This window comes from Balaenoptera borealis (assembly GCF_965194805.1).
Source record: "Balaenoptera borealis genome assembly, chromosome: 17".
NCBI lineage: Eukaryota > Metazoa > Chordata > Mammalia > Artiodactyla > Balaenopteridae > Balaenoptera > Balaenoptera borealis.
Genome location: NC_138876.1, coordinates 68,027,523 through 68,039,615, shown reverse-complemented (window position 1 = coordinate 68,039,615; position 12,093 = coordinate 68,027,523).

Genomic DNA, 12,093 nt, shown 5'->3' with positions numbered 1-12,093 from the left:
TTTTAAATAAATTTATTTATTTATTTATTTGGCTGCGTTGGGTCTTCGTTGCTACTCACGGGGGTGAACAGGGGCTACTCTTTGTTGTGATGCATGAGTTTCTCATTGCGGTGGCTTCTCTCATTGTGGAGCATGGGTTCTAGGCACGCAGGCTTTAGTAGTTGTGGCTCGTGGGCTCTAGAGCGCAGGCTCAGTAGTTGTGGCACACGGGCTTAGTTGCTCCACGGCATGTGGGATCTTCCCAGACCAGGGCTCGAATCTATGTCCCCTGCATTGGCAGGTGGATTCTTAACCACTGCGCCACCAGGGAACTCCCTACATGTCTCTTTTTGAATTATGGTTCTCTCAGGGTATATGCCCAGTAGTGGGATTGCTGGGTCATATGGTAGTTCTATTTTTACTCTTTTAAGGAACCTCCATAGTGGCTGTATCAATTAACATTCCCACCAACAGTGCAAGAGTGTTCCCTTTTCTCCACACCCTTTCCAGCATTTATTGTTTGTAGATTTTTTGATGATGGCCATTCTGACAGGGGTGAGGTGATACCTCATTGTAGTTTTGATTTGCATTTCTCTAATGATTAGTGATGTTGAGCATCCTTTCATATGTTTGTTGGCAATCTGTATATTTTCTTTGGAGAAATGTCGATTTAGGTCTTCTGCCCACTTTTGGCTTGGGTTGTTTTGTTGATACTGAGCTGCATGAGCTGCTTGTATATTTTGGATGTTAATCCTTTGTCAGTTGCTTCATTTGCAAATATTTTCTCCCATTCTGAGGTTTGTCTTTTTGTCTTGTTTCTGGTTTCCTTTGCTGTGCAAAAGCTTTTAAGTTTCATTAGGTACCATTTGTTTATTTTTGTTTTTATTTCCATTTCTCTAGGAGGTGGGTCAGAAAGGATCTTGCTGTGATTTATGTCATAGAGTGTTCTGCCTATGTTTTCCTCTAAGAGTTGTATAGTGTCTGGCCTTACATGTAGGTCTTTAATCCATTTTGAGTTTATTTTTGTGTATGGTGTTAGGGAGTGTTCTAATTTCATTCTTTTACATGTAGCTGTCCAGTTTTCCCAGCACCACTTATTGAAGAGGCTGTCTTTTCTCCATTGTATATTCTTGCCTCCTTTATCAAAGATAAGGTGACCATATGTGCATGGGTTTATCTCTGGGCTTTCTATCCTGTTCCATTGATCTATATTTCTGTTTTTGTGTCGGTACCATACTGTCTTGATTACTGTAGCTTTGTAGTATAGTCTGAAGTCCAGGAGCCTGATTCCCCCAGCTCTGTTTTTCTTTCTCAGGATTGCTTTGGCTGAGCAAATCCTGGGGTCTTTTGTGTTTCCATACAAATTGTGAAATTTTTTGTTCTAGTTCTGTGAAAAACGCCATTGGTAGTTTGATAGGGATTGCACTGAATCTGTAGATTGCTTTGGGTAGTATAGTCATTTTCACAATGTTGATTCTTCCAATCCAAGAACATGGTATATCTCTCCAACTGTTCTTATCATCTTTAATTTCTTTCATCAGTGTCTTATAGTTTTCTGCATACAGGTCTTTTGTCTCCCTAGGTAGGTTTATTCCTAGGTATTTTATTCTTTTTTTTGCAATGGTAAATGGGAGTGTTTCCTTAATTTCTCTTTCAGAGTTTTCATCATTAGTGTATAGGAATGCAAGAGATTGCTGTGCATTAATTTTGTATCCTTCTACTTTACCAAATTCATTGATTAGCTCTAGAAGTTTTCTGGTAGCATCTTTAGGATTCTCTATGTATAGTATCATGTCATCTGCAAACAGTGACAGTTTTACTTCTTCTTTTCAGATTTAGATTCCTTTTATTTCTTTTTCTTCTCTGATTGCTGTGGCTAAAACTTCCAAAACTATGGTGAATAATAGTGGTGAGAGTGGGCAACCTTGTCTTGTTCCTGATCTTAGAGGAAATGGTTTCAGTTTTTCACCATTGAGAATGATGTTGGCTGTGGGTTTGTCATATATGGCCTTTACTATGTTGAGGTAGTTTCCCTCTATGCCTACTTTCTGGAGAGTTTTCATCATAAATGGGTGTTGTATTTTGTTGAAAGCTTTTTCTGCCTCTATTGAGATGATCATATGGTTTTTATCCTTCAGTTTGTTAATATGGTGTATCACATTGATTGATTTGCATATATTGAAGAATCCTTGCATTCCTGGGATAAACCCCACTTGATCATGGTGTATGATGATCCTTTTAATGTGCTGTTGGATTCTGTTTGCCAGAATTTTGTTGAGGATTTTTGCATCTATGTTCATCAGAGATATTGGCCTGTAGTTTTCTTTTTTGTGACATCTTTGTCTGGTTTTGGTATCAGGGTGATGGTGGCCTTGTAGAATGAGTTTGGGAGTGTTCCTCCCTCTGTTATATTTTGGAAGAGTTTGAGAAGGATAGGTGTTAGCTCTTCTCTAAATGTTTGATGGAATTTGCTGTGAAGCCATCCATATATCTTTTTGAGTTAGTGTTTTCATTTTCCTTGGATAAATACTCAGAAGTAGAATTGATGGATCATACGGTAGCTCTATTTTTACTTTTTTGAGGAATCTCCATACTGTTTTCCATAGTGACTGCACCAATTTACATTCCCACCAACAGTGCACAAGTGTTTCCTTTTCTCCACATCCTTGCCAACACCTGTTATTTCTAAGTGATGTTATTTTAAAATTTTCATTTTTAATTGTTGTCATTATATAGAAATAACATTGATTTTTAAAATATTGACCTTGTATCCAGTGACCTTGCTATATTCACAGCAGATTCTTTTATATTTTCTACATACACAGTCACATCATCAGTGAATAATGACAGTTTTATTTCTTCCTTTGCCATTCTTATAACTTTTATTTTTATTTTTTTGACTTATTGCATTGGCTAAGTACTGTAGTTCAGTGTTTTTAAAAATAGTGATAATGAGTATACATGTTCTGTTCTTGATTTCAGGGAGGAATACTTTTAGTATTTCACCATCAAGTATAATATTTGTTGCATGCTTTTTGTAGATTCTTTTTATCAAATTAAGAACATATCCATCAGGGACTTCCCTGGTGGCGCGGTGGTTAAGAATCTGCTTGCCAGTGCAGGGGACATGGGTTCAAGCCCTGGTCTGGGAAGATCCCACGTGCCGCGGAGCAACTAAGCCCATGTGCCACAACTACTGAGCCTGCAATCTAGAGTCCGTGCTCCTCAACAAGAGAAGCCACCACAATGAGAAGCCCACGCACTGCAAAGAAAAGTAGCCCCCACTCGCCGCAACTAGAGAAAGCCTGCGCGCAGCAACGAAGACCAAACGCAGCCAAAAAAAAAAAGTAAATTAATTAATTTTAAAAAAAGAACATATCCATCTATATTTCTAGTTTGCTAAGCTTTTTTTTTTTTTTATCATGAATGGGCATACAAGGAAATTTTTAATCTAACTCCTCTATTCTTAGTTTGGAGTATACCCAAACTACTCTGTAGTTTAGATTTCATATTATTAAGACTAAAAAAAATCCCTTACATTTTAATAATATATTCTTATGGGAGGTCTGTTATGTTTTATTATCTCCATTCAATTTACTATAAAATGGGGACAATAATAGTATCTACTACAGGTTGTTTTGGGGAGATGAAATAATTATATATAAACTGTTTTAACAGTGCCTGAGAGGTACCAAGAATTTTATAAACATTAGTTACTGTTACTTTATACTTCTTTTCAGATGTGAAGGAAGCAAGGTTGAGAAAGAGTGAGTGACAACCAGTGGTGGACTTGGTCCTGAAAACTAGATATCTTTTTTTTTTTTGGACTGCGCGGCTTGCGGGATCTTAGTTTCCTGACCAGGGATTGAACTGCTGTGAAAGCCACTGCAGTGATAGCACCAAGTCTTAACCCCTGGACTGCCAGGGAACTGCAAGAAAACTAGATATCTTGACTCTCATCTCCTGGCTCTTTCCCTTACATCATTTTCCTTCAAGAGAGGATTCAGCGGCCTTTGACTAGTTTTACATTAGTAAGTCTCTTCATCATATTAAATGTTTTCAAAAGATGATAAAATAATGCTTCCAAGCTGTACTGACTGGAAAGGTCCTTCTGTAGATAATTCTAGGTAGTCAGTGTACTTAGTGGACATGGTTCCTAAGTATGTCTCAGAATAGCAGAAGTATTTGAGAAAGAATTTTTTTGTCAAGTTCTTTCTTATATAGACTCTTCTTACAAGTTAAGACGACCACATCACTCATGGCTGCCATGCAAAGAATCTTGTCTTCAATCAGCTCATTAAGGTATCTTTGTAAAGATAGTGTTTTTTTAAAGGCACTTTGCCAGCTCCCTCAAACATAACTTCGTAAATGGACAGCAAGAAAAACATGGCAAATCACTTCCATATGGCTCAAGGCAATGAGAAATTTTTTTGATTAATAACACATTCAGTACAACAAAATAACTTCCAAATCTGCCAGAGAGACACTAACTTATCTGCTACTTTTATTTTCTGTTTGATTTTTTCAATGTTTTGACTCTTTAAAAACCCTCCTAAACTCCCAATTGGTTCATTTTTAAACAACAGCCTCTTCCAATATGATCACCTGTTCGTATTTGTCAGTCCTGTCAAGCAAATAGCTGGTCTTAAACTTATTTTAGAACCAGCTGCTTTAAACATATGCTTCAGTATTCAAGGGAAGTTTTTTACACTCATCAGTTGATAAAATCATTAACATGTCATCTGCATATGCAAGTACTAGTTTGAACATCTAAACTACTCTGCTTCCTTCCACACCTGTCTAAATTGTAAATCAAGCAAGTTAGTTCACATCATAAATTCTCATCAAAGAGTTTTTAATTAATACAAAAAGGACCAATTGGGCACCTACCCTTAATGTTTTCATTATCTGGATCTCACCATTCCTCCCAGACAGAAACTAATCACATCATTTTCACACTCTTGACAAATTGGAAAGGTATGATGTAAGCCTGTGCAACTTTAAACATGTCATCTCCCATAAAGAGCTATTTTTTTTCTTTTTCAAATAAAATAGGGTAAAAACTCAACTGTCTTTTATTCTGTATGTTTTACAGTTTCTCTTGGTATAATGAAACCATCTGCCACCTCTGTCCCTAACGCCTGGAATGAATCAAATCATCTTCCTTGCAAACATTGTTAATCTCACAGTAATCCCTCCTAATCACTTTGTAATCAGCACTCAAAGGGGCTAAAGTTCCTTGATTCTTAATCACGATATTTTAATCATCATTCTTGTGAGACAGCAGTTAGTAATCCCTGAATCTTGGGCTTGTTTCTTCCCAACTTCCTAATTATTCCCTAGAACAAAGAACAGAAGCTCCCTAGATATGAGAAACCAGATCTCTCTGGCTAGAACTGGTTGGGAGAACATGACAGTCTCAAGGTGGTGTTTCTGATGACTATTTGACTATTATTTTCAATTTTGGATACTGAAGACAGCTCCTTATTTTTTTTTACTTCCCAATTTTCCGTTGTTTTCTTTTATTTCCTTATTTTTTCCCCTTAATCTCTTTTTCCTTTATTGCACTTTTTACCTTAGCAAAATTTTGCATGAGTAACAACTTATTTTTCTGCTTTGCATCCTTAAAAGGCTTTGGTTTCTGGATGTATAATTCCCTTTTTTATTCTTTCTCAAACTGAGAAAATTTCCCTCTATTCCTAGTTTGCTGAGAGCTTTTATCATGAATCAGTATTGAATTTGATCAAATGCTTTTTATGCATCTATCAATATGATCATATAATTTTTCTCCTTGGGACTGTTGATGTGATGGATTACATTAATTGATTTTCGTCTCTTTATATTTTTAAGGTGCAATATTCTTACTCTTTTGTATAACTCTACAATTTATTATTTCTTTTTCTTTCCAGTTTTTTTTCCCTGAAAGGGATGGAAGGAACTCATGACATATTTTAGAGGTTTCATGTCCTTTTTTTTTTTTTAAGTTTTGTTTTATTTATTTTTTTATACAGTAGGTTCTTATTAGTTATCTATTTTTTACGTATTAGTGTATACATGTCAATCCCATCTCCCAATTCATCCCACCACCACCACCATCCCCTGCCACTTTCCCTGCTTAGTGTCCCTACATTTGTTTAGAGGCTTCATGTGTTGTTAAGTAATTGAATATTCCTTTCTCTTCATTCTTAATTTTTCTCCATCACCAAGTTTAAGATTATGTGTTATTTCCTCATCTCACAATGTCTTTCATGGCTGTGTTTATATAACACTTATCATAAAATCTGTTTTTATTCTTTAAATTCATTCATTTATTTAAAAAATATTATGGGGGACTACTATGTGCCAGGCACAAAGAAGAAACTCATTCACTGTTTGGTATGAGGCTCTACATCAGCTAAATACCTCTTACCTAGAATCAAGTTGAAATTCTTGACCTTTAAGTAAACAGTTGGGAAATGGGCCTTTTCCCTTGGTTACTTAAATAATAAAAATGATCACTAAAGAGTTGGGTGCTCCTGTTGTGATCTCCTCTTCCCAAGCCCCATCCTGTAGCATATTTATCGATTTATCAAGTATAGATTTGATAACTAAGAGTGTTCTAATTGCATTGGAAGGGAATGAGTCTGGAGAGTGAAGGAAGAAAGGACCTGAGAAGTCTTCTCTCTAAGAGTTTAGATTAGAAAAGTAATCGCCCCATAACTTGTCTCAGTGCTTTTTGTTTCTCTCCACTCCCATCAGAGTGATCTCCCTCAAACATAGCACTGATTTTTTTAAAAAAACAATTCAGTGGTTTTTAGTATGTCTACAGAGTTGTGCAATCTTCACCACAATCAATTTTAGAACATATTTATCATCCCCCAGAGGAATGCGTACCCCTTAAGTATCATGTCCCAACCCTCCCTTCTCTCCATCCAGCACTAGGCAACCACAAATGTGCTTTCTGTCTCTATAGATTTCCCTATCCTGGACATTTCATATAAATGGAATCATATACTATGTGGTCTTTTGTGACTGGCTTCTTTCCCTTAGCATATTGTTCTCAAGGACCATCCGTGTTGTAGTGTGTAGAGATACCACATTTTGTTTGTCCATTCATCAGTTGATGGACATTTGGATTGTGTCTACCTTTTGACTGTTATGAATATTGCTGTAAGGACATTCATTTACAAGTTTTTGTGTGAGCATATATTTTCATTTCTCTTGGGTTTAAACTTAGGGATGGAATTTTTGGGTCATAATATAACCCTATGTTTAACTCTTTAAGGAACTGCCACACTGTTTTCCAAAATGGCTGCACTATTTTACATTTCCACCAGCAGTCTGTGGTGGTTCCAATTTCTGCACATAGTCGCCAACACTCATTACTGTCTGTCTTTTCTATTATAGCTAAACTAGTGGGTGTAAAGAGGTATCCCTTGTGGTTTTGATTTGCATTTCCCTTATGACTAATGGTGTTGAGCATCTTTTCATATGCTTATTGGCAATCTGTATATATTCTTTGGAGATATATCTATTCAGATCCTTTGCCCATTTTTAAATTGAATTATTTGTTTGCTATTGACTAATTTTCTTTTCTTGTGATGTCTTTGCCTGGTTTTAGTATCAGGGTAATACTGGTCTCATAGAACAAGTTGGGAAATGCTCTCTCACCTTCAAATTTTTGGAAGAATTCATAAAGAATTGGTATTAACTCTTCTGTAAATGTTTAGTAGAATTCACCCAGTGAAGTCAGCACTGAGTTTTTTAGCCTTTCTGTTAAAAACCCTTTAATGGTTACCAATTACTAATGAATTAGATACAACATCCCATATTGCACCCCTTATAAAGTCTCGATCTGCATTTCCAGCCATATGTTCTACTATTCCCAACTAGTATCCCACTGGCCACTAGTGCTAGGCAACTTGACCACAGGCTGTCCCACTTCTTGCCTTGACTTAGGCTTCTCATGTACTTGTGTATCTCACTAGCCAGACTGCCATCCATCCTTAAGATATTTCAAATCTACTTCCACCTTGAAACCTTTTCTTGACTCTCCTGTTATATTAGTTTGGGTTTTCTTGGAATATTCCAACTAACTTCCTCTAATACCCTTTTTTTTTTTTAACTTTTATTATTTTTTAAATTTTTGGCCACACCACGCTGCTTGTGGGATCTCAGTCTTCCAACCAGGGATTGAACCTGCGCCGTGGCAGTGAAAGCCCCGAATCCTAACCACTAGGCCACAAGGGAACTCCCTTTACTAGCCATTAAAAAAAAAAATCTTGATCTCCACAGCATAGGACTTATTAAAGTCTTCATAATAGGTTTCCATAATTAATTAGTTTTAAAAGCCACCTTAATGGGGGAAGTCCCATTCCAGTTAAATTGGGACCTGTTAGTTACTCTGGTAATAACACTTAACTACCAAATGCTGTATGGAATCCACAGTGAACAGTATTTCTCTGTGAGTTCTTTTTCCAGTGTTCGAATAATTAGCAAGAATTTTTGCTTGAGGAACTCATTATGAATGACTTCTCTGTGTGTCACCATATTTCTGAGGAAAATTCGTCTTAAAAAATTGATTCAGTACTGGGGGAGGTTCTGCATGCCTTTTTGCTGACTTTCCAAGTCTCAAAATAATGATCTTCACAGTAGGGAATACCAAAGAAGCTAATGGCAGAGTTACAATGGTAAACGTTTTCTAAAAACTATTTCTTCTTCCAATAGCTAAAAAAAAGTTTTTCAGTATTTTAAAGCTGTGGTATAATTTTCTGTTAAGAAACTGTGTGGCCTTAGTAAATGTAGTATTTTATATATATAACATTGCTTTTCAAGTACATATGAAGATTGCATTTTCTTAATATAGTTTTGAAATGTTTATGAGGGAAAAAAATGCTAAAAGCCTTCTCCTGTTTTGCCATATTTTGAGGGGATTTCTACATGAGTGAGTTAAAATTTATGACAAAGTGAATGCTGTACTAACATTGCTCATGTATATCTGTTTCCTAAATTTCATTAAGATAAAACTTTTCTTTTTAGTGAGGAATGAGTTAAGAAGGAAACTCTTTAAGATAACATTATCAACAAACATGTCATAGATCTATGCTATTATGTAAATGTTGTGACTACAGCCATATCTTTAGCTGACTTCAACAATATTGCCAGTTTTATCTCAACATTAGCTGTGGAGGTATGTTGGTATTGCCTCTATTATTACTATCAATCAAAAAATAATAAGAGCTATATTCATTTATCATCACTTACTGTATACTAGGCAGGATGTCAGGCATTTATATTATCACTTAACTCACAACAAACCAGCAAGGAAGGTATTTAGATTAGCTAGGATTAGGTTCAGTTGTGAGTAACAGAAACCTAAAATAACAATGCCTTAAACAAGGGAGAATTTTATTTCTCTCGCGTAAAAGTCCAGAGCTAGGCAGTCTAGGGCTGGTTTCACAGTTCTGCTCTTGTTGTAGTCTGTAGGGACCCAAACTCTTTCTCCCTGATAAGTGACCACTAGCTGCAATGCCAACAGAGAGGAAAGGGATGAAGAAAAAGGGGGCAAAGGAAATGTACCAGCTTCCTTAGGAAGGTTTCTACAACATGATATTTCACTTAGAGCTCACTGGCCAGAACATAGTCACATAAACACACCTAGGTGGGTGGCCATGTGCCCAACTAAAAGTTGGGGGATCTAAAACATAGAGAAAGGAAGATAAGATATCGGGGGACAACTAGATTCCTTCTCTGAGACAATATTATTAGCTCTACTTTGTAGATAAGAAATCTAACCCTTAGAACTATCAATTAACTTGTCCAAATTCATCGGTTTAATACATGTTTCAGAGAAGATTTATAACTAGATTTGTCTACCTGAAAGTTCTATGCTATTGGAGCAGGAGCAAAGGGGGTGGCGTAATAGTAATTTCTTTTAGAAGCCTAGTAATATTGCCTTAAATGACGTCTCAGTTAGTTATTGCTATGTAACAAATCATTCCAAACTTAAACAATATGCATTTATTTTGCTGAGGAATCTATAGGTTGGCTGAGCAGTTCTGCTGATCTGAGGCCATCTCGGCTGATCTCTGCCTGGAGGTTGGCAGGGGGCTAATCTGGAACTGCCTTTGCTCTGATAACTCGACATTGCTCCACACGGCCTCTCACCCTCCAGCAGGCTAGCCTGGGCTTGGTCTTGTAGTATGGCAGCAGTCCAAGAACGGAAGCATGCAAGGCTTCTTGAGGCACTGGTTCATAATCGGCTCAATGTCATTTCCACTGCATTCTATTAGCAAAGTAAGTAACAAGACCAGCCCAGATTCAAGGGTTGGGGAAATAGTCTAAATCTCTTGATGAACTGCAAGTCACATTGGAAAGAGCGTGGATACAGGAGACCACTTACAAATACAATATTTTCATCTGCTACACTGAACCTGGATTAAGTCTAGGAAGGGATACAGAGGAGAAGAATCTGTGGCTAAAGATTTCATCATTGTCCTGTGAAACTGTAATTAGTCCTGAAGTGCATTTTTCTCTAAAATAAAATGTCCATGTTAAATCTTAATTAAAAGTGTGTGGAGGGCTTCCCTGGTGGCGCAGTGGTTGAGAATCTGCCTGCCAATGCAGGGGACACGGGTTCGAGCCCTGGTCTGGGAGGATCCCACATGCCGCGGAGCAACTGGGCCCATGAGCCACAACTACTGAGCCTGCGTGTCTGGAGCCTGTGCTCTGCAACAAGAGAGGCCGCGATGGTGAGGGGCCCGCGCACCGCGATGAAGAGTGGCCCCCACTTGCCGCAACTGGAGAAAGCCCTCGCACAGAAACGAAGACCCAACACAGCCAAAAATAAATAAATAAATAAATAAAAGAACGTGAATTTCTTTAAAAAAAAAAAAAGTGTGTGGATATCTTCAGGTTCTTGAGAAAGAGAATGGAAAGAGTTAGCTTTGTTTTCTTGATTGTTTGGACCAGTTTGTTTATTCATTCACTTAACAAAAAAGTATTGAGTCCCTACCATGGACTGAGCACCTTGCTAGGCACTGAGATATAATGATCAGCAAATCTAAAAATGGTGCCAACTTTCATGTAGTTTACCCCTGGGGTTGGGGAGATGAGACATTAATTAATTTCACAAATAAATGCATTATGACAAAATGCAAAGAGTGACATGAAGTAAAGGTATATGATGACATGAGACTTTCTAAAACAAAGCTGATCTGGCCTGGGGCATCCAGGAAGGCTTTCTTGAAGAAGAGATGTTCAAGCTGAGATGCGAAGGATAAGTTAGAATCAAGAGTGTAGGGATAGAGGACAGGGTTCAGGTAAAGAAACAGCAGCTGAAGGTCCTAAAGTGGCAGCGAGCCTGGCACTTATGAGGACTGAAATGAAGCCACTACAGCTGAAAAACAGAGTGAGAGGAAGCAGGTTGTAAGACGACATGGAAGGGCTAATGGCCGTCAGATTATGTTGGGCCTCAGGTGATTATGAGAAACCTTGTCTTAAGTCAGACACAGAAAGACAAATATCATATAATACTGCTTACATGTGGAATCTAAAAAAAGGGTACAAATGAACTTATTTACAAAACAGAAGTAGAGTCACAGATGTAGAAAACAAACTTATGGTTACCAGGGGATGGGGGGGGGCGGATAAATTGGGAGATTGGAATTGACATATGCACACTACTATATATAAAATAGATAACTAATATGGACCTACTGTACAGCACAGGGAACTCTACTCAGTACTCTGTGGTGACCTAAATGGGAAGGAAATCCAAAAAAGAGGGGATCTATGTATATGTATAACTGATTCACTTTGCTGTACACCTGAAACTAATACAACATTGTAAATCAACTATACTCCAATAAAAATTTTAAAAAAACAAAGAAGCTTTGTCTTTATCTTCAGAACAAAAAAGAGTCATAGTAAATGACATTGTTCTTTGCTGTCAAAGAATTTCATACCAATAAGTATTGGGAAGCTTCAGCGTCAAGCCAAAAGAGGGGCTTTGCCCTGACACGGTTCTGATCAAGTGAGTTCCATTTGTGAAGTGTGTGTGTGTGTGTGTGTGTGAGAGAGAGAGAAAGAGAGAGACAGAGAGAGAGACAGAGGCAGAAACAGAGAGAGACTGAG